The sequence below is a fragment of the Euprymna scolopes genome, chromosome 2 (assembly GCF_053919585.1).
Source record: "Euprymna scolopes isolate OS-2025 chromosome 2, ASM5391958v1, whole genome shotgun sequence".
NCBI lineage: Eukaryota > Metazoa > Mollusca > Cephalopoda > Sepiida > Sepiolidae > Euprymna > Euprymna scolopes.
In genome coordinates, this window is record NC_136483.1 from 14,727,309 (window position 1) to 14,751,777 (window position 24,469).

The 24,469-nt window shown below is 34.6% G+C and overlaps 1 protein-coding gene across 5 annotated transcripts in view; it reads left to right on the plus strand.

The window, feature by feature from the left end:
* The window catches only part of LOC145288909 (putative nuclear hormone receptor HR3), a 938,903-nt gene that overhangs the window by 264,905 nt on the left and 649,529 nt on the right, over window positions 1-24,469 (plus strand). For 2 of the 5 annotated variants that reach the window (XM_080136366.1, XM_080136369.1), the window contains exon 1: window positions 12,465-12,960. The exons of 2 other annotated variants lie outside the window; for them this stretch is intronic. The gene's annotated coding sequence lies outside the window, so the exon portion shown is untranslated. Of the gene's footprint in view, window positions 1-10,585; window positions 11,854-12,464; window positions 12,961-24,469 lie in introns of those variants that run through there. One more of the 5 variants, XM_080136368.1, reaches the window with a different exon arrangement.

Below are 24,469 nucleotides of genomic sequence, written 5' to 3' on the forward strand. Positions count from 1 at the left end.
AATTCATTCCTTTCAGGCTAGTTTGCTGCATTCACTTATGATGTGGTTTATTGTTTCATCTTTTTAACCCGTTAACATTTATTGTTTTCCTGGTTTTTGTCTACCATGACTTTAATATAAATCATTCCGATTGTTTTATATTTATGTCAGTAGTAATTCTGCTTCTCTGTTGAAGTGTCCTTTCTGTAACTACATGAATATGTCTTTATGAGCCATTTGTTTGGTCAGTCATATATGATGTTTCTTTTCCTATTTTCATTTCTTGTTTTTTTGCTTTATTATTATTATTGTTATTATTAGAAATACTCGCACAGGTTATCATCAGTGATAGCTCAATGGCAATAACCATTGGAGTTGAGTGACAACAAATCTCCCCTGATTTTCAGTAATCTCCACTTTCTTCAATCACCATTGTGAATAATTTTGCACTATCGCAACAGCTGCTTATCATTGATTACTAGCAATGACTGTTGATCTTTACTAGGGTTTGGGTGACAATAAGCCTCCCCTGCGGTTCAGTTTTACACCTTTTAAGTAGAGATCTGGCTAATGTTTTCTTTCCATCTTCTTCTTCTTCTTCTTCTTCTTCTTCTTCTTCTTCTTCTTCGTCACTAGGAGTTGTCACATAGGTCATCACCAGAGATTACTCACTGATAACAACCTGTAGTGTTTCCTGGAATCTGGGTGACAATAAGATTCTCCAGATTTTCAGTACTCTCCACCTCTTTCGATAACCTTTGCAAATGAATTTGTCTTATCGAAACAATCGTTTACTCTACTCTTTACTCCTCTAACGAAATTAAACATGGCTTTCAATTCAAAAGTGTTCATAAGTAACTAAATTTTTGTTCATTACATTCATTATTTTCAGTTATCTCATATTTGTCATTTTCACCTGACAATCGCATTAATTCTTGTGTGCTTTTTAGTTTGATAAATGGTGACTCATTAGGAAAAAATGTGCAGCGGCAAATGCAAATTCACAGCATAAATGAAAATCGTTTCATATATATCGATGACCTGATGCTATTTTCAAAAAAAAAAAAAAGGAGCTAGAAACATTAGTGGCGTTACCAAATTCAGTCGTTCTGAGTCTCAGTGGGTTACTCTGTATCTGGCAGTCACTCTATGAAGGACCTGGGTGTTGAAAGGTCTTGTCCGACAAATCATCTCTCTCCCCATGTTGTATAAGATCAAGAGGGCAAATCGTCCAACACTGGTCACCGAAGTTTGTATCACTGGTGAGCAAAGGTCATGTCAAGCCAAGAAAAAAATATATAACATTTCAACGACTAGTCTTTTTGGATAAAGTAAAAATAATTATTTGTTGAAAGATTATACAACTCTAATCATTCACAAGTCTCTGGCTTAAGCTCTTAATCTTTGTATTTGGAATAGTCTTTAGTAAAGTCTGTGCAATTTTCAAGTTTAATCATGTCAGCTGTACGTCACGGGCCACTCAGCAGCATGGATTTAGGTGGCGAGTAGAGCAGAGTCACCAAAGCTCACTTATACATTAATTTATATTCAGTATTAGCTAGAAATGATTCCACCCCGTTACAAACAGAATTTAATTCATAATTCTTAAATATAGTTTATCGATTTATTTTCTTGCCATGTTTACTGATTCTAATATGTGAGAATCCACCTTTCTGATAGTAGAATAGTCAATGGGTTTACAACACGCCTTTCTTTTTCTTCTCCTCTATCTATTTTTCATCTCTCCCTGCTACCATGGTGGGAGGTGGGTTCCCACTCCCCTTGGGACAGATTTTTATAATCACAAATGCGTTTGCTAAATTTGCGTTAAACACAAGCCTCTTTTGTTTAATTGATTATCAAAACTTCAACCATGAAGAAGGGTCTTTTGAAAAGTAATTCAATTATCAATAATAGTTGCAGATGGGTGGTCCCCCTCTCAGCCCTGGCAAGCAATTCATCACTTGACACACTTCAGAAACTCAAATTTCCAGTACTTTCTACCTCTTTCGATAACCTTTGCAAATAAATTTGTGTTATCACAACAGCCGCGTGTCATTGACTTTGCACTGGCAATGACTATTGGTTTTCACTGGAATTCGGGTAGCAGTAAGCCTCTCCAAGGTTTCAGTTATCTTTGTGCTCATGCAGTGGAAGTCTGGCTAGTGCATTCTCTCCTCGGTCTTTCTATCCTTGATGCCGACAGTACAAAATTTTTTTCTGCTGGGGGGAGGAGCGTAGTTAGCTTACAATTTTGCAGTTTCAGTTTTCTTGGTTCCATGTGGGTTTCTGATATTTTTTTGTGTTACTTCTACAACAGTTTCCATATGTCCGATTAGTGTTTGTTGCTTATATGGTTTAGTTTCCATATTCAAATATTTTCCTTAAGATTTTAACTGTTTTCAGCATTATGTCTTCTCCTTGATTCCAATTTCTCAGTCTCCTTCTTGATTCCAATTTCTTCTCAGTCTCCTCCTTGCTTCCAATTTCTCCTAATCTTTTATCCATGTTCTTTGGAATTGTTCCTAGTGCTCCTACAATTATTGGTATTATATTGATTTTCTTAATGCTCCATATTCCTTTTAGTTCTCTGACAAGTTCCACATATTTGTTTCATTTTTCTGTCTTTTTGATCTTTATCCTGTGGTCTGCTGGAACAGAAAAATCTACAATTTGGCAGTTTCTTTCCTTATAAATTATTATGACGTCCAGTATCCTTACATGGATGAATTTATCTGTTTTTACCTCCAGGTCCCGAAGGATTTTTTTCTGCATGTTCAGAATAGTCGTTTGCAGAGCTTTCAGTGTACTGCATTCCCCACACAGCCATGCCTTTACATTCTTTTTGAGCTAATTTACTGCATTCACTTATGTGGTTTACCGTTTCATCTCTTTGTCCACAGAGTTTACATTTACTGTTTTCCTGTGTTTATTGATTTTAACTTTAATGTGGTTAGTTCTGATCTCATTGTTCTGTATAGCTGTCAATAGAGATTCTGTTTCTCTGTTCATGTGTCCCTATCTCATCCATGTCCAGGTGTTTTCATGATTCTTTTCTTTTGTCATCCTTATGAATCGTCAATGTAGCTCTTTTTCTTCCCACTTTTCCGGTCTGTATTATTATTATTATTATTATTATTATTATTATTATTATTATTATTATTATTATTAGTAGTAGTAGTAGTAGTAGTAGTAGTTCACTAAGAGTTTTCAAACAAGTCATTATCAGTAATTGCTCACTGGCAATAACATTCCCTGGAGTCTGGGTGATAATAAGTTTCCTGGCATTTCCAGAACTAGTCACATCTTTAGATAACTTTGCAAATCATTTTGCATTATTGCAACATCTATTTACAATTGATTTCTAGTTGACTGTGACTATTGGTCTTTCTTGGAATTTGAACATGAATAAGTCTCCTGAAGGTTCTAGTATCTCTTTACCATGCCAGTGGATGTACGGTTGGTACTCTTCCCTTTCAATCTTCTTTGATCCTTCATGACTATTTTTTGTGCTATAGTATAATGAGATTTCTGGCAGTTTTAATTCCATTTGACTTGTGTAATGTTCTTTTCATATATTAGTTTTATTTCTATTTCTACTTATCTGTAGTTAGTCAGCATTCAATGATTATGTAAGTTGGTTTACACAGTCAAAGATTTTCCTTAATGTTTTGCCTGTTTTTATCAGTGCTTCACATTGTATTGCTTCGATCATCTCTTTGATTTCAATCTTAGTTTGTTTGTTTTTTAATTCAGATATCTCAAGACTGTTCCTAGTGCTCTTACAATTATTAACAGTAACTTTCTTTATGTTCCGTGTTTCTTTCAACTCTCTGACAATTTTTTTTATTGCATTTTTACCCCAGACAAGGCACGGTGATACTTTGATGTAAGGGGCTACTATTTGGGACATAATTGCAGGGATACTATGTAGGGAGTTGAACAGCAAGATGTCTGTTTACATTACACTTAAACTTCTGCATGTCAGTACAGTCGGGGAAGCAGGAACCTGGAAGGGAATTCCAAAGTCTAGCAGTTATGGGGAAGAAACTATTAGAGTAGAAGGCTTTCTGGCATCTGGGGATTTCTACTGTATAGGGGTGAGATTTTGCTGCTTGTCGGGTTTGTCAGGGGTATTTATGTCAAGTGGGTACAAGGGCTAGAATTTTGTTGGAGCATCTACCATTAAAATACTTGTAAAACAGGCAGAGGGATGCAACATTTCGTCAATGGAAGAGAGGCTGAAGCCTAGCTGACAGTTCGGGACCTATGAGGTTGGCGATTCTCTTTTGAACCCTGTTCAGGAGCAAGAGACTAGTAACAGATGCACCAACCCAAATGTGACAACAATACTTCATACATGGGCGAATGGTGGCCTTGTAGCGGTACAGGATACTTTCTAGCATGGTAACTTTCTAGCACGGAAGAGAGAGCTCACCTTCCTCGCAGCAGCCACGGCAATGCCCTTGATATATCTGTTCCAACTCACATTCCTTGTGAACATTGAGCCAAGGAGTTTAAACGAAGTTCAATATATTCGCTCAATTTTCCTTTCTGCCTCCTTGATCTTTACTCAGTCAACTGCTGTAATGGTGAAGTCTACAATTCAGTAAGTTTTTTTCTTTTTGACAATTAACATATCTGGTATCCTTGCTTGATTGGTTTTATCTAGTCGTGCCTTTATATCCCAGAGAATTTTATGTAAGATTCTCACAATGAGGTCCTCTGTTGGCCGTGGTTGGCGACCTGTGATGTCTGATGAGAGAGCAATCTGTATCCTGGTTGCCTAAATGGCCTCATGACTTGCAATACTCTACTTTGGCCTTTATTTGCACTAGATGGGAAGTTCCTATTCCAATCGAGCAGCTCGTCACAATATGCCCTAGCAAAAAAAACAAAAAAAACAAAAAAATGGAACTAACCCTGATTGTACTATTAAACCTGATTTTTCTTCAGACACTCATTCATTTTGTAGATGCTAGAAAACAGTGGCTGAGGGTCAATTGTGCCAAGGAAACAAAAGTCTTTATCACTGATATACTAAATTTTATTTTTAGTACTTAGTGCAAGTTGTGTATCCCCATCTCAACCAAAGCATTTAGATTTCCTCCTCGGTATATTCTCAACAGAAGTTCTACTTTGTTTTTTCTTTTATAGAAAAACAAATTAAAATAAGAACAAATAGGAAGGTGATGCATTCTTTAGACTTGGTAGTCAATCGCCTAAAGATGGTGTCTCAATAAAAGCACTGGTCTTCATCACCTTACTTGGTTGGCGCCAGGAAGATCATTTGGCTTATAAAAATCTCACCTCAAATAAGGTAATAAATTTCAAAGAAAATTAATTGCATTTCAGGCTATGTAGTGTAAGTATCTGGAAGATTGTGTGAAAAGTCTGGTGAAATTGTTGAGTTTCTTGGTAGAAGATGTATTGATCTTTAGAGATGTAAATCAACTATTTTATTGAATTATAAATGAAAAGGGAACATGTCGTGTTTATATTTTTATTGCAGAGAGATGGGTAGATAAAGTGAAGTTAATTGTATAAGTGATCGAATCATACTGATGAAGTTAATGGAGAGAAAATTTTCGAAGCTTTTATATCTGTTTATGCACCATAATGTGGTTTGAATGAAGATGCAAGAGATGATTTTTATGACAGGCTTATTGCAGTAAATAAAGTTGATGAGGAAAAAGTAGTTACTTTGGGTGAAAATTTGAATGGTCATGCTAGAAAGATCATGTAATGATTTGATGAGTATATATATAGAGAGAGAGAGAGGAAATGAATATGTTGATAGGAATACAGAAATAGAAAGAATTTTAGAATTTTGTCTTTCAATGGATACGTTGGTTGTGAACATCTTTTTTAGGAAAAAAGAAATCCATATCTGGAAATAAATCTGGTACAGGAAAAACTCAAGTAAATTATCTTCTTTTGAAGAAAAAGGACAGACATTTCTGAAGTGATGTGAAAGTAATACCTTTTAAAGTAAATGTGACGCAGCACAAAATAATTATATGAAATTTCATGGCAAAGAAAGTTCATGCAGTAAAGAGAAAGTTTATCCACAGGAAAAAGTTGTTTAGGTTGAATGAAGAAGTATGGAAGAAGAGTGGAATATCCTGAGGGATATGTTATTGGATTATAACAAACCAAACCTGGGTAGATGAAAATGTTGGTAGAATGAAGAAGTAGAGAAGTGTATTAAAGAAAAATGGAAGTGTAGTAGTTAAACGAATAAGGATGTGTACCTGGATGTAAAGAGGAAAGCAAGAAGAACAATATACAAAGTCTTGGAGGCTGAGAAAGCCAGGTTTCCAGATATGAAGGAATGTCTAAAAGAATCCAGGCATAAGTGCCATACATTGTATGGTGTCAATATTCCCTTTGATTTTAATTTATCCCTGTTATTTTTCCAAGTATTTCGGGATTGTTTCTAATACTAGTACAATTATTAGTATTATAGTGATTTTCTTCATGTTCCAGATTCCTGTAAGTTCTTTTGGAAGTTTCATATATTTACTTCATTTTTCTGTCTCGTTGATTTTTGCTCTATGATTGCTGGGAAAGGAAAATCTACGATTTATCATATCCAATTTCTTTGCTTGAATGAATTTTTTTGTTTATACTTTTTTTTTACTTGAGGACCACCACTTATCAAAGCCTGGAAGCCACTCTAGGATAAGGGTTAATACAGAGTGGAATGCTAAAATTGTCGCAATAGAAAGACAACATGATTTAATTTCTGTTTGATGAATATCGTTTTCCTTTTTTTTTTTTTTGTTGCAGACCATCTACTAGTTGGCCAGTTGTGTACAAATCCCAAGAGCGATAGGAGCCTTCTATCATGTCTGAAAGTGACACAATGTTCAGCGAGTGAGATCAGAGATGCGCCGCTATACAACTCATGCTCTCTATCGATCCAAGTTATGACAAGACCCTCAAAAATCCAAGTTATTGCCAACACCTTTAAAATGCAAATCCACACAGTTCAACACTTGAGGGCATAGCTTAACAAAGTTTATGGCCACGGTTATGGCCATTGGGTTAGGTTTCAAGTGAGGGCCACATCATGCCACCTTACATCTTCGAAGTTAGCTTGAAAGTCAACACCAAAGTGGACCTGGATGTGTGTGTGGTGATCCCCTGATACAATCAGGTGACTGCTTAACAAAGTTTATGGCCACGGTTATGGCCATTGGGTTAGGTTTCAAGTGAGGGCCACATCATGCCACCTTACATCTTCGAAGTTAGCTTGAAAGTCAACACCAAAGTGGACCTGGATGTGTGTGTGGTGATCCCCTGATACAATCAGGTGACTGCTTAACAAAGTTTATGGCCACGGTTATGGCCATTGGGTTAGGTTTCAAGTGAGGGCCACATCATGCCACCTTACATCTTCGAAGTTAGCTTGAAAGTCAACACCAAAGTGGACCTGGATGTGTGTGTGGTGATCCCCTGATACAATCAGGTGACTGCTGGCAGACCCTGGATGTAGCAACAGGAGTCAGCGCTAGCTCACAAATCCAAAGAGACCCAGGCTTAGCTTCAGAAGGAGGACTATGACTTTGAACACTTCTCTCACTGCCCCCCCCTCCTTCCCTACCTGAATCTGCTGGACTACATGGTTTGGTCATACATCAATATGAACTCCCACGACACCAAAGCCAGCCTATTCACTACCATCAGCCGAGTATTCACCAAGCTCCCACCATGCTTGTGAAAAAGGCACGTTCCCAGTTCCAGACTTATATCAAGGTGGTGATTGAGGCTGAAGGCGACTACATTGAATAGATGTCAGCTCTATTATATAATTAAGTTACTTGAATTGATTTTTTCAATAAAAGATTTAAAATAAAGCTGTTGTGTTCTTTTTTTAGGGTGACAAATTTATCATTCAACTCTGTAAATGTTAGGTAGATGGTGAAACAATATGATCAGTGATGGTGGAACTTGGGTAGGACTTAATTAAGAGGAACTTATTTACATTAGATTTGAAAATGATCATGTTATAGTCAACTGGGAAGCAGTCCCATGGCATTGTGTTACTCAGACGGATAGTTCTAGGAAAGAAAGTTTCCTTATGGAATTTTTTTTTACTTTAGGCATAGAGAGTGAGGTTTTTGTAGCTAGACAAGTATTTGTTACAAAATCTTTACAGAGGGGGATCATAGATTGAAGCTCAGCCGAGCATCTACTATAAAAGTATAAAAGATCCATGTAAAGAAGGATTTGGTGCTTTTCATTTTCTAATACTGTCTCCATTTTGTGCTTCTACTATTAACTTGCAGCTTCAAAATGCAGACGTTTGCATAATTCTAAATGGAATATCTTTCCCAAGCAGTCATGTCTGTTTTTGTACTAATGGGGCTTGTTTACAGCATTCATTTATTATGCGATTTACTGTGTTTCTTTGTGTGATTTCTGACTTACTAATGAGTAATCACTTATCAAGGGAAAAAGTCACTCGAGGCTAAGTATTAATGAGATGAATCGATTGTCAATTGAATGGTGAAAAATATTATGAATGGAATGGGAAAATTTTAAATTTTTATCAGAACGGTTATGGCAAATATTTATGACATTTGATTTGAAGAAAATCATGTAATCTACAAGGAAGCAGTTCCATAGTGATGTGTTTCAAAGATGAATAGTTTTTGAAAAGAAATTCTTTTTACGGATGTTCAGTTTGATGCTATGCAGATTAATAAGAAAGGAAATTTCTTGGCCACTGTAGTAAGAAAAGGAGTTCTTGCTGTGAATGTGTTACAAGAAATTAAGTGGCAATAAGTTTCCTCTAAATTCTAGCATATTGAGCGTCCTTCCAGTAAAGGTCTGAATGGTGCTTTCCCTCCTCGGCCTTTACATCCTCCTTGGTCCTTTACGATAATTTTCTGTGGTACCGACCGAGGTTGGTGCCACCATTTGATAGTGGTGGTGGTGGGGGGGAATTTATAATTATTTCTTTTTCTTTCTCTAACTTTTCTTTCTCTCCTCTCTCTCTCTCTCTCTCTCTCTCTCTCTCTCTCTCTCTCTAAGACTCTATCTGCAAAACCCTCTCTCTCTCTCTCTCTCTCTCTCTCTTTCTCTTTTTCTTTGCCAATTACGTAATAGTTATATATGCACATATGCATGCATACGGCTGGTACACTGCCTCGCCAACATGTACTCAACCAAAACAAGAAGAAACGTGAAAAACGAAAAGCAGTCTAGTAGGTGATCATTTACTTTTCTCGTCCCCTATTTAACGTTTATCCTTTCGGTTTTTTTTCTTTCTTTCTTTTTTCTCCTAAGATTCTTAAACGTTTCTAAGATCGGCAGCATCCAGGCAACTATTGATGCTGGAATATCGTCAGAAACATCACAACCTACTTATTTGTCGATTTTTTAAAATATATATATATCATTATTTCTTTTTTATATTTAAAAAAAATGTGCTATTTTTTTACACTTGAAATAATAAGAAAATTTAAGAGTATTTTTTATTCAAGGTAACTTTATTGTTTTCTATATTTTTTAAGTTATCAATTTTCTTTGAAAACATTGAAAAAAGGAGAAGAAATAAACAATTGATTTATAAAATAAATGGAAACGCCGTTGTATATTCCTCTTCTCTAAGTTATCAATTGTAACCTCTTTCTTGGCATTATTCCGTTTTTAAGCCGCGTTTAGATCTTCATTAAACAGCAAACACTTATAGGTTTTAAGACTGAGGGAGATACAGTGAGAATGACAAGGAGGTGGGGGGCGTCTTAACTTTCTCTCTTTCCTTTTTTCTTTATCCCTCTCTTTCTCTTTCCACACACACACACACACACACACACACACACACACACACACACACACAAGCAAATAAACAAACACACATCATACACTATTTCTGTCTCTCTTTCTCATGTTCATAGATTTGCCCGCAGCCCGGCTTGACATACTGACATAAAAAAACAAACAAACATCTGGACCATTCTGTAGTATCTCTCTCTCTCTCTCTCTCTCTCTCTCTCTCTCTCTCTCTCTCTCTCTCTCTCTCTCTCACACACACACACACACACACACTTTCTTTCCTTCTTTCTTCTCTATCTATATCTTCTTTTTCATTCTCTTTCATTTTTAGTAAGAATGATTCTTACTCTCTATCTTCTTTTTCCCCTCGCCTTTTTAAACCCTATTATATCCCCCTCTCGTTCCACTCTCCTTCCAATATTTTATTTACCAACTTAACTTACCTTTCTTTCCTCACTCTGCCCTTCTTCACTGACCCTTTTTATTTCTGTTACTCAAATAAGTCGTTTCGTTCCATGTTTTTGTCCCCACTATAACTCTGTTTTACTTTTTCTTTCTTTTCTTTTTCTTTTTTCATATATATATATATATATATATATATATATATATATATATATATATATATATATATATATATATATATATATATATCCCAAAGTAGTCACACTTTCTCTTTGTCTCTGTAACTTGTTCTACTTTAAAAAAAACTGACATACTGACCAGCTCGGCGACTACTGGTGCGTGTTTGTGTAGTATGAAAACACAGCAGAAGTGCGTGTACACACACACACACACACACACACACACACACACACACACACACACACGGGGTCGTCACATAGCAAAGAAAGAAAGAAAAAAGAAGCCTACTAAATCAGCCTCCATCCACACAGCACCCAATTTCGTGACCTGACCTACAGGTCTACCGTTAAACCTGTCAGCTGAATCGATGTCTACTCTTCTCTGAAATACAATAATAAATATTAGCTGGAAAGGGGATCCCCTCTCCTCTCCAGCTAATATTTAACCCAAAGTTTAATATACACTTTCATTTAGTAAATTAGTGTTAATGCTGTTATGAGCATATATTTATTATATTGACACCCGGGGTGGCTTCTTGATGGAGACATTCAGCAGCCGCGTGTATGGTCTTGTCTTCTCTGATCTGACCACTTCTCAGTTTCCACCCGTTATCCTAGCAATCTTCACTCATTCCAATGATATGGTGTTAAAAAGTTATGAGGTCAAATTTATTTTATTTTATTCGTAGCTTTCTCGTATTAGTTTTGTTTCTGGCGTGTTTTTTTTTTTTTTCTTTTAATGTGTGTGAACGAAATAAAAAAGGAAAGAGATTTCGTGAGAGAGAGAGAGAGAGAGAGACAGACAGACAGACAGACAGACAGACAGAGACAGAGTGGGAGAGAGAAAGATGAGGATGAGGATAAGGATAAAGAAAGAAAAGAGGAGATGAAATTAATAAAAGAAGTGTCTGGGGAAAAAGATGAATAGTTTGTAAGCAAGACGTAAAATGAAGAGGAGAGAGAAACAAAGAAAGATCGAGGAATTTATTAAGAGAGAGAGAGAGAGAGAGAGAGAGAGAGAGAGAGAGAAAGTTAAATATTTGAAGGCTACTTTGGTATGATTATTCGAAAAGAGAGAGAAGAAAAGTTGAACAAGAAAATAAGAATAAGAAAGGACAAAGAAAGAAAAGAAAGAAAGAGTGAGGGAGAGATGCGTAACTTTTCATTGTGAGGAAAATATAAGCGATAGTCATTGTATTGACCTGTCATTTAGGTCTCTTTCTGGACTTAAAGAAATCAGGGTTATGTGCGGGGAGATACAGACACATGTATGTCAGTCAGACGCGAAGTGTGACCACAAAACAAAAGATTGTTGGAAAAAAAAAGATAATTTATATGAAACTAAAATGTTTACAGAAAGATAAGAGGAAAGGAAAAAATAAAAATTAAAAAAAAGAATGATGCTGAAGAAGAAAAAAATATTGGTCGGATGATGAAGACGGACGATCGGGCCGGGGCATTGCTCGGATCTGGGTTACAATCCGAACACGAGGTTACGGAAAACAAGGTAGGCATGAGTAGGAGGAGAGGGAGTAAACGAGGGGGAGATATATACACAGTTACAGACAGAGGGAGAATGTAAAGAGAGGGAGATTTGCTAAGCGATCATCGGAGTAGGAGGAGCGTCAGACGAGGCCGACCTGAAGAGGAGACCTCGAAAGATCGGAGATGACGCTTAACGTTTTTACCAATCTTTTCTTTCGTCAAATTCTCTATATTTAATACTTTATTTTATCCTTCTGTTTCAAAGGCCTTTCGTTTACTTTGTACACCATTATTACTAATTCATTCCATTGTTAGCTTAAAAACCTAGTATTAAGAATACTTCAAAATCAAAACTGCAGTGTTATTGCTTTATTAATACTACTATTACTACTATTATTATTTCACCTTACAACATTGAATAAGTCTTTATTTTAAATCTCGCTCAAGTAAATGTAAACTAATCTCTCTCTCTTTCTTTCTTTCTTTCTTATATATATATATATATATATATATATATATATATATATATATATATATATATATATATATATATATATATATATATATATATATATATATATATATATATATATATATATATATATATATATATATATATAACATACCCGCACCGTATGTACGTCCTGATTAGTGTTAAAAATTAATTTAATAGTCAAAGGTTTTACGCGTACTCAACTTTGTTTTATTTTATTTACCTATTATTTAAAGTTAGATGTGAGAGAATATAGACAAAAGAAGAAGAAAGAAAAAAAAGAATGATAAATTCCTAATATTTTGTATTTTATTTATTTATTTTTGTTAAAATAGACAACAAAAATTGACGAGAGACGCAGTACGCACATTCTTAGTTTATTAATGTCCGAAAAAAGAATTATACGGAAAGAAAGAATAATATACTCGAAAACAAATGAAGAAATGCTTGATAATTGAATGAAGAAAAGGTGAATGTAATGAAAGAAAAATAATTTCTTGAAATTGACCAAGAAATAATTAATATTTGGTCCAGTTTTTCGAGTTTCTTTTTGTCGTCCAGTCTGTCCTGTCGCCCCCCCCCCCTCAACTATCGTCTCTCTCCAGGAAACCATATTCCACCATAACAACAATTGGGGTAAGTTATGCAATGCCTTCTTTATTTTCCAATTCCTTTAATTCAAAATATTTCTTATATTATATTATATTATACCAATATTTTATTTTGTTATTTATTTATTTTATTTTTTTTTTTTTTTAGAAAAGAACAATTGGTACTTATGCACTTTTGTTACCGTGCAATTTTTTAAATAGTATTTTCAAGTTCAATTCAAGTTTTACAGTATTTTTTTTTTATTATTAAATTGTTAGATGAAAGTCCAGAATAATTATAAAACGTTACATTCTTCCCTTCCCATGTGAAGAATTACTTTCTAAATAACATTATTTCAGCGCGGTAACAAAAGTGCATAAGTACCAAACAATTATTTTTAATTCTTAAATAAAATAATCTTACATTTTCAATTCATAATGATACAAAAAATATTTTACACTTTTTTATAAAGTGAAATTAAGTTGGTTTTTTTTTTTGTTTTTCATTTTAAAATGCTGTATACCTCATAATTAAAAATTATGTAATTTCTGGGAGTACTAAGATTATAAAACCGACTATTATGACATCACAATGCATTGTGAAAGCTTTTGACTTTGAAAATTAAAGTCAGAAGATTTCATATAGGCCATTTATGACCCGTTGAGTCAGTATTTATCTATATTCAATATTGATGAAAAGCTTTTGAAATTCTCAAAATCTTTTCATAAATCTTATATAAAAGAAATAAGGATGTGAAACCATTATTAATTCAAAAATCATTTTTAATTATAATGTTTACTAAAATTAACAAATAGTTTATTATTTTCTTTCTGTTTGACTCTGATTAACGCAACATGGACTGGTTGAAACGCGGGTTTACTTTTGTTTTTTAATCTTCCTGTTGAGCGTCCATGAAAATTAAATGATTGCTTACAATATATTTTTTTTTCAAATATCTTTAAAAACGGACAAAATCTTAATTTTATAACTTATGTTATTTCAATAAAATGAATTAATATAATTTTACCCTACTTTTATTATTTTCAGCTTTCAGCGAAATATTTTTTGTATATCTTGTTTTAATTTTAAAGAATGACACACTTTTTTTTTAAAGAAATATATTTTATTTTTAACCTGAAGTTATTTTTAAGTTCATGTAAATTTCATCTTAATATCTAACTTTTAAACTTTTCATGTTTCCATTTTCATGTTTTCCATTTCACTTTTTGCAATTTTTAAATCTTCAAAATTCAATCTGAAAAAACAAACAAAAAAATCCGTTCGCTATTTCGTCTGCTCGTCTTTTTATGACCCCCCCCCTCTCTCTCATTATCTTTCTTGTCTCCTCTTTATCAGTTCTCCTCTCTCTCTCTCTCTCTCTCTCTCTCTCTCTCTCTCTCTCTCTCTCGTCTGCTATATTTATTACTCTATCACTCTCTTTCCTCACCCATTTTATTTATTTTATTTTTTTACAATCTGCAACCTCATTCTTTAAATAAATCTTTTATGAAACTGTTAACAAAATTAAAAACGGATGGATTGACAAAAATAAATGATCACATCATCACACATGCCCTATATTTCTTAGATAACACATTTTTATTCATTGTTAAAGCAAAAGCTCTATCTGAAAGGATATTGAGTTATTTGTGTTTTGATTTGGCTCGATTCCGATTTTAATTTTCATTCTAAATAAATAAAAATTTTAAAAAGCGAATATATGAATACATTTAAATTAACTCATATGGCGAGATTTAATATTTCATCAAAATACAAACAGTCGGGTTTCAAATCTCAGTTTGAAACGCTCAAATTTCTAGCCATACTGAGGGGTTGTAATACAACGAAACAGCTGTCTGTAATGGCTATATGCACATTTGAAATGAATCATATATACATAATAAACGAAAAACTGGGTGTTAAAATTTAAATATTTTTGCTAAAATTATTTTCGTTTTTAATTTTGTTTTGTCTATATGATGTTAGAGATTCAGGCTTGCTGTGTAGCGACAACCGTGGATATTTGGGTCATGCCGTCTGTCTGTCTGGAAGAAGATAACAAAATCAATAGGAAAAGTAAAGTTGCCACCATTTATTCACCTGATGACGACCATCAGGATGACAGTGATAAAGATGAGCATCATTCATCACACACACACACACACACACACACACACATACACACACACACATACACACACACACACACACACACACACACACACATACATACATATCCCCTCTTCATCAATTACATCGGGTTTTCTTATCCTTCATTTATTTTTCTACTTTTCCCAAGTGCAAATCGAACCGTGTACCCTTAAACTCTTTCATTCATGTAGATCATTATTAAAGAAAAAAACAAATTAGTTTATTCGCAACAATATTTATTACAACAACCCTTGGCCTTTTGGCTGTGTTTCTGATACTACACTTCACCTTTTCTGACCTCGATCAGTGGGGGAGAAATCCTTCTAGATTGAGGCATTTTTTTTTTCTTTTGTTTCTCTCCAACGTGTCCCTTTTTAGGGGAGCTGGCTTTTGCAACATTAAAACCGACCTTGTGTCTAACTCTGCCCTCGTGGAAAGGCAAGTAAATAGGAACTCTGAAGACGGTTTTCTTCTCCCTTCAGTATTTCCTCAAAATGCTCAGGTATCGGTATTATCGAAATTCGAAACATAAGCAGAAAAGAAATACCAAAAAAGTTGAAGTATGTAACTTTAGATTCAGGCAAAAAAAAACAAAAAATGGTAGTAATCTTGACTTTTTTGAATTTTATGACATTAGAGTAGACAATTCTATTTTTTGTTTTGTTTTTCAAATTTTTAGAATTCACACCGTCTGCCCAACTAAACTAATTTCTCTCTTTAAATGACATACACACACAGGTATCTTTGCCTTTGGGGTCACTAGGGCAACCTTTCTGTTTTGTCTGATTGTGTGAAAGATTGTTTCTTTTTTTTTTTTTTTAATTCATAAAACTGTTGATTTTTGAAATATAAAAAATCATGATAAACATTTTACATACAAGAAGAAATGAACATTTATGAACTTAGAACTTTTCGATTATGTATTATTCTCTTTTTCTCACAAGGAAAATTAGATTGGAATATGGTTTTGTTCGTTATCAGGAGGCCATCCTCCCAGGCATTAGCCCCTTTTTCGAGATGAGGAATGGGCTTATTGTCGACTCGATCGCCTAAAACAAATTTTTTCATCCATACAGAGTACCCTCTTTTTAAGGGGAAGGGGGTTGAATTCTCCCACATTAAACTGACCTCATGTCTAACCTTGCTACTGCTGCAGTGGAAAGCAGGTAAATAGAAAAAGAATTAAAAAATTCCAATGTCTCATCTTCACTTTTCTTGTTAACCTCAATTCCCAATGAATCATGCAAACAATACATTATTTTTCTGTCATCTTTATTATTGTTAGGGTTGCGAGCAAGGTCGACAATCAACACTGCCTCGGCCTAAAAACAGTAAAATCGATCACAAATTCTCATACTATGTTTTGGTTTGTAGTAGCAGTAGTATAATAGCAATCATAGTTATAATATTAAACCTACCACTATTTATTACTACTACTGCTAATTTTAGGTTCACAATAGATTTGATACTATAACCTGGTTATGTTGTAAATTAAGAATTGTAATTATGTGCTGTATGGTGTCTTGACAATTCTTTTGTCTTGTTTTTGTTTTTTTGTTTTTTTTTACTTTCGTGATAGAAAAAAATCCAGTCTAAATGGCCATAACCAGGAAAATAGAAAAGAATGAGACACTGTGACTAAATAGTAGACATGTTTTGACTTTTTAGGTCACACCTGCTGACCTGCCGATGGCAGCATCCCACGCGCGCACACACATTAAAAGATGAAGAAAAAAGTGGTCGATGTTTTTAAGAAGAGAGAAAATGAAGACAGGGGTGGGGGCTATGTTGTCGATCTTATTGGGATTAACCTGGTTGTCTTAGGATTAACCAGACCCCAAACTAAACGAGTGAGAAAATGAACGCAACAAACTTCCGCCTCTGCGTTGGATGTTTAATTTATTTTATGTTATTTATTTGTTTGTTTGTTTGTAAGAAGTGGGAGGGGCTTTTCGAATAGTCATCCTCAGTAAAGAAACGTGCGCAAGAGAACAAACAAGAAAACTAATGTTTATGCTGAGTTTTGACTCTGCTCAGTAAGGAAAGAAACACACATAATGAGAATACATTTTTTGTCCTTTTAAAAACTAAAATAATAATAATAATAATAAAAAAGGGTGTTTTGTTTTTGTTTTGTTTTTGTTTTCTTTCTTACTCTCAAACAAGAAAATATAAATAAAACAATATTCTGTTTGTTTTTGAAATACCGCGTGTGGGCTCAACGTACTGAGTTTGAGGTCTGTCGGGGTTACCGCATGGCGCATATCACTTTCACTGCGCTTGAAAACCTATGCATCTATCGTCCACCCTTTAACTATGGATTAAGTAGCGGAGTAGGTTAGACTCAACAGACCTGAGGATGAAAACTCTGAAATTAACATCTGATTATTCTGGGATTGTTTTCTATCGTCCTAGATTTCTTGCCACTACTTTAGCAATGTGGGTTCAGGCGATATACGGTTATTGACGCACCACTTATTGCTTCATCATGGACTCCTATCGCAGACTGTCTGCCAGACACGTTTAAAAGATGACATATTTCAAGACTGAAAGGAATCCTTTAGTTGTTTATGAAGTTAATTTTAAGTTTGGCATGTTCAAAAATGTGTGTGGGATTGGGACTTAAATGTGTGAATTAAAAAATAATTAATGATTGAAAATAAGCTAGACAAAATCCTTAAAACTGATTAGAAAATTAGGTACTTGTGTATTCAGCGCTGAAATAATAACGTTATTTTGAAAGCTATTCTTAAGATGGAGAGGGGAGGGTGTTTTGTAACTAATCTATGCTTTCATCTAATAATTTAATAATAATAATAATAATAATAATAATAATAATAAAAAATATCGTGAAACTTGAATTTAACCTGAAAAAAAAAAATTTAAATCGCGCTGTATGAAAACTAAGCACCGAAAATTATTTTTACCCTTATACTGTAAAAGAATGAATGAAAAAGCTTGATGCAAAGCGTGAAATGTTTTACTCTTTACTATAAGTTGTTTCTCTAGATGAAGTTACGCAGTTTATAACTTGATTAAATAACTTTCAATATTGTGTACTTTGCATGAAAGTCTTTTAATATAATTTGGTGATGAACGACACTCGACACTCGACACTGAAACTTGTTTGTGTTTTCAATTTGTTATTGCAAAGCTATTGAAGAGTGGCATGTTCCTATGTTGTTGTTTTTTTTTTTGTTTTGTTTTTTTGTTTTTTCACGAGGACAAAGTTAGACGCAAGGTCAGTGGGGAAAAGTGTGGGAAAAATTGAGCCTCCTCTTCTCTAAAAAGGGGGCACTCTGGATTGGAACAAAATACAAATTGTCTGTCTGGAAGGACTTTACTTTTACTGACACTATGACAAGAAATGCCATTATCAAAGAATTATTTTTGCTATAACTTTTTTCCAACGAAAAAATCTCGTATATGTGTTTCTCGCTCGTCTGTGATTTAGCAACATATTTTTTTTGTGCTATTAATCGAATATTTACCATAATATTTTTTAAAGGGAGGGGGTGAACTATGGTGGATGTGATATATTCATTGAAATAAAAAAAATGCTATCAAATTTTATTTAATTAGAAAAAAAAATAATTATAAGTTAAAAAAAATTAAATCAATTAAATCCATCATAATGCATTTCGGTTTCAATGTAAACAAGTTAGCCGTTTCAATAGTTAATTGCTGAAAAATTAAGTAGTTAAATAGTTAAAAAAAAAAAAAAAAATGAATGGATTACTTTTCGAAATTTGATTAGAATTTGGAAACCTAAACTCTAAAATTCTCAGTAAATCCTAATGTATAGACGGAAAGTTTTTGAAGCTATTTACACCCAATACTGTTGTAGGGATTAAAAATTGGGTTTGTATTACTGTACACATAGATTCGAAAAAGTTGTCAAAAAACAAATATATAACAAATAAATGTTATCAAAGGCAAGATAAGTTACTTTTCTGCCAAACTGGATATATTTTTTGTGTTTTTATTCAATGTAACATATTTATTCAGCTCGAAAAACATACAGTGTTTACCGATGTATTCGAAAATTCAAGATGGCGTCTCACACCCTCTTTAACACCGTAAGTATGGAAAAAGGTGTTATAAATAAAAAACTAGACAAAATACTATTAAAAACTATGTCACAGTAACATATATTGAGCGAGTTTTTAACAGTATTTTATCCGGTTTTTTATTTATAACATCTTTTCCCACACTTACTGTGTTAAAGAGAGAATAAGACGCCATCTTGAATGTTCCAATACATCGGTAAACACTGTATGGTTTTCGAGCTGAATAAACATGTTACATTGAATAAAAACACGAAAAATATATCCAGTTTGGTAGAAAAGTAACTTATCTTGCCTTTGATAACTTTTATTTGTTATATATTTGTTTTTGACAACTTTTTCGAATCTATGTGTACAGTAATACAAACCCAAAAAATTTTAGGTATCTGAAAGAAATCATATAACAATTTGGTTAAATTTATAATTTATTGATCAAATACTAATATAATGAAACTTAAAAAAAAACAAACAACACATAAACTAGATTAAAAATGAAAGTATAAAGTTTCTAGAGTAAGTAAAGGCTTATAGTCTTCACTTTTTAATAATTTCCTTTTAAATAATCATTATAAACTGTTTTTTATTAACGCCGCAAAAATGCAAGTTTCACAACAAAAGTTGTAAAAAAAACTACGAAATAATAATTCTTACCGAAATGAAATTATTTTTATTTTTTTTTAATTTTAAACAAACATCTATTTACTTGTAATTATAACAAATCATTTTGTTTTTGGATCACTTTGTAGAGTGAAGATGGATCGACCTATCACTGAATTCATGACGAAGTCGAGAGCTTGGGTCGAAACACCTTTCCCTAGCAAAAAAAAAAAAAAAAAAAAAAAAAACGTCGGCAAACGGACGACTCTCGAACAATTACGAGCGTTTAAAATAGCAATTTTTATTAACCAGAAGAATTTTTTTTTTTTTTTTTCTGTGCTAGAGATGCAAGTCAGTCCTTCTTATATGTGCTTTGTCTCCCCACGTAGGGGGGAATTAAAAAGATTGAAGTCTATTAATGAGACGGTGAGGTGTGTATCTTTTATAAGGCAAAGATGTGGGAACATCCTTCAAGTGAGAAAAGAATATTATTTAATTGTGAATGCATGATCGGTAGTTTTTAAGTGACTGAAGAAATCCTTTGAGACTGAGGAAGGTATCAAGGTTAGTGTAATATAACGAAGAAAACTTTGCGTATGTGAAATACTATGAAGAAAAAGGTTGTAAGCAAAGAATATCCATTCATTGTCTCTTGGGCTAGCTTCCTTAATGAGAAATAGAAAATTTTGTTCATTTGCAGTTTTTATCCGACACTTTAACCCATGCCAATTTGTGAACTAGCAGTGGAGTCCGCATGGTAATAATTTCGAGCCGGTTATTCAGTCTGCAAAAAACTGTCTGTATGGGTAATTATTGTTGGGACTTGTGGAATTGCTGTCTGAATTTGGTAGTCCTTAAACGTCCCTTGGAGTTAGACTCTAGCAACATTACAGGCGGTGACGATAGTGTGTTGAGAAAACTCTGTCTAGTCTCTGTTTAAATTTTGGCACAGTAATCTTTATATATGAGCATTCTCGAACGTTCTAACCTATTTACTGTATTCCTATGTGAAGGGAGATAAATGTAGTCCCATGAGTTTGTGTGTCAAAGTGATGTGTTACAACCACGTTTCCTTGCGCGATACCGATTTGCATGGGTGTTGGTGACACAATCAAAATGTCCCCACAATGAATAGGTTCTGGATGTACAAATTCTTTTGTTGATGTGACGAGTGACTTGAATTAGCTGGTCACTACATACCCCCTTACTAAATGAAACATCGATAATAAGGAAAAGAATAAAAATACTGCAAGTATTTCACTGGGTGTAGGTAGCAAACCGGTGTGGACGCCTTATGTGTCTAATAACCTTGTGAAAGCTGTCGGACAAACTGACTCAATCGTTAAAAGTAACTGTGGTTGCAGAACGTGCTGACTTTCACGTGTGGGTAGGAACAACACCCTGGGTCTCATCGTTGAATATTGCATCTTCAGACTATCGACACTGACTGAGTCACTGTTGCCATTTATCTCAATCACAAAAAAATTTTGGATATCTCTTCAGTACTCTGTAGGGAACAGAATCAGGTGTCTGAAGTTGAGCAGACACTCCTTTGTTTCAGACAAATACGTAAGTCCATGCTTTCATATCCTGGAGAACGTGTATGGTAGAGTTCTGAGCCCTAGGCATACTGTTCAAGGGTTTTGACATATACTCCCTCAAGCGAGATGTGTAGCTCATTGGGTCTGGTGTGTGTTGAGTAGTGGTCGATGCAGCCATCTGTCTGGGCAATGTCAGTGAGGTACCATAAACCCTTTCAGTGGATGTAAGTCCGATGTCCTGTTTAACAGTGGATCTGATACCGAGGAGCACAAAAGGAAGACATTCTATCCACTTATTAGGATCTGAATATGCTTTCAATGACACCTTTAATTGCCGGTGAAAGCATTCAACCATGCTGTTCGCTGCTGGGTAATAAGACATAGTACAGATGGGTTTGCATCCCAGCAGGTGCGAGAGCTCAGAAAATAGATAAGTCAAATTGTCTACCTCTGCCAATTGTAATAGTTTCAGGCACACCATAACGGGATATCCAATGTGCAATGAATATTTTTTGCAACTGTTTCAGTCGAAATGTCAGCAATGGAGAAGGCTTCAAAGCCATCTTGAAAATCTGCCGATGCAGGTGAATAGATATGTAAAATCCTTCAAAGGTGGAAGTGTATCCATGATGTTGATATGTTTGAAGAAACTAGAATGTCGCAGGAGGGCTCTTGATGTGCCGATGGCAAGGAATGCAATTCCTTGTCCAATTGCATATATCTTTGTTGATGGCAATCCAAATGAAACATGACATCAACTTTTGTGTCATGTGGATGCCTGGGTGCAATAATTGGTGCAATTTTGAAAAAACAGCCCACCTGCATTTAAGGTGTACATTTGGATGTTCATGTTTAGTTGAAGTATCATACCAAATTGATTCACTCGAAAAGGGTAAAGAAATTGCTTGACTGATAAGTTGGCAGAGTGTTGTAGATGAATTAATTCCTCGTCATTCTGCTGGTCTAATGCGATCTGATGCAAATCGATGTTACTGATGGCTTGAATGGTATCAATGTGCATGCGCAATAATGTGTCAGCAACCACATTTTCGGTGACTGTGGTATATTGAATGTCAGAAGTAAATTGTGAAATGGAATCCAAATGATGACCTTCTCTGGGTGAAGGTCTGCCAGGCTTAGGAAATAAGGCATGCAATAATGGTTTATGATCAGTAAAAAAAAGTTAAATCAGAGCTTTCTAACATATATCGGAAATGTTTAACCACGGAATAAGTGGCAAGGAGTTCTCTGCTGAAGGTGCTGTATTTGGCTTCAGCGTTTTAAAGTTTACTGGAGAAGAAGGATAATGGTTGCCACATATTAACAAATTGTTTCAAAACCCCTTCGATGCCAGATGCCTCTACTGATAAAGCTATGGTGTATCTGTCTGGAGAAACACCAACATTGTTGCAGTCATCAGGGCATTTTTTATGTTTGAAAAGGAGCATAATTCATGTTCATTCATGATAATCCCTGCATTCTTCTTTTTTTTATTTCGAAGTAGATCAGTTAAGGGTTGGGCGATTCCAGCAGTGTGGGGTAGAAAACGTCTATAAAAATTGATCAGCCTGAGGAATTCTTGGAGTTTGTGAAGAGAAGTTGGAACAGAATAATCATAAATAGATTGCACTTTTTCCAGCAAGGGGCAGATGCCATCCTTATCAATAACGTGCCTAAGAAAAGATCACAAAAAAAATTTCAAACTCACATTTGCTGGGGTTGATTATCACACAGTACTCCAATCTGGAAAAGTTGCCTAAGGTACTGCATGTGCTTGTTTTCTGAGAAACTCACTGAAAAGATTGACTAGTGTTTCTTAGTCCAAATGACGTTCGTAGAAATTCGAAAAGTCAAAATGGGGTAGTGATGGCACTCTTGGGAATATCCTCAGGGTCAACCGGAATCTGATTGTATGTGTGCACAAGATTGATTTTAGAAAAGATTGATTTTCCCTGGAGTGAGTTGGAAAATTCCTGGAGATGTGGAATGCGATAATTATCTGGGGTAGTTCAGCTGTTAAGTGCTTGATAATCCCAGCAAGGTCACTAGTCACCGGTTATCTTCTTGGGCACCATGTGGAGTGATGATGACCAATTACTGTTAGGACATATGATGCCTAAATCTAACATGTTCTAAAATTACTGCTTGGTGGCCTTCAAATGATTGGGTCTGAATCTGTGTGGGCGCACATTCATAGGCGACTCTCATGTCTGCACAGTAAATCCATGTATGTTATTTTCTCGTGTTTAACGTCCACGAGAATACCAATATGGTGTAAGAATCCTGCTCCCAGAATAGGGACTGGAAGTTTCGCGATAGTAAATATCCACTGGAAGGTGTGTCTGAGCCTCAAGTTCAACATCATGGATTTCTCTATGAAGTTTGGAATGGAAGAATGTTGACAGCTTATAATCAAAAGGATGACTGGGCCTGTTTTTCTTTTCTTAAACTTTTCAGAATAATACTTACATCAGCACCAGTGTCTATGAGTAAGCATATACCAGTGTTCTTGTTCGTGATGTAAAAGGTGCAATTGATTGAACATGCACCAGAGCCACAGGTCAACTCACAACAAGGGAAATAACTATTTCCTGAAAATTTTGGAAATCTTAAGCCAATTTAGTAAAACTCAATTTTTGCTAATTGTCTTTGAAAACTAATTTTTTATCTCTTCGTTTTTTGTAATTGTTGGATATGTTCATTACTGCAACATGACAAATAGATGGCATTGGTTTTATTGAAAATTTAGTATTTCGATTTTCAAATTTTGCTTTAATAATGAAGAAGTACAATTATTTTCTTTTTTACATTTTTACAGTTTTGATTGAAATTCACAAACAGGTTTCAAAACTTAAAATATACATTAATTAATTAATGAACTAAAACTTTAACAACAATCTCTCTCATCTCCACCGTCTTTCAGGACGCTTCACTATGAATCTACACGATTTCTCCTGTTCTCTCAATCTCGCATAACAGCTTGCAGGGTCTGAACACTTTCTAATCCTGTGTCCTGTAGCAGGTTGCCAATCTAAGTCATTCTTCTTCTACCACGGTTTGGATGTCCATCTGTTGGTATCCAGAGAACTAGCTTGCTGGCTTCCTCCTTGCTGTGACCAGCTACTTTCATCCTTCTCTGCTGTACTTTCAGTGATACTGGTGGTAGGTCACCATGAAGCTGTTGGTTTGCTGCGTGGC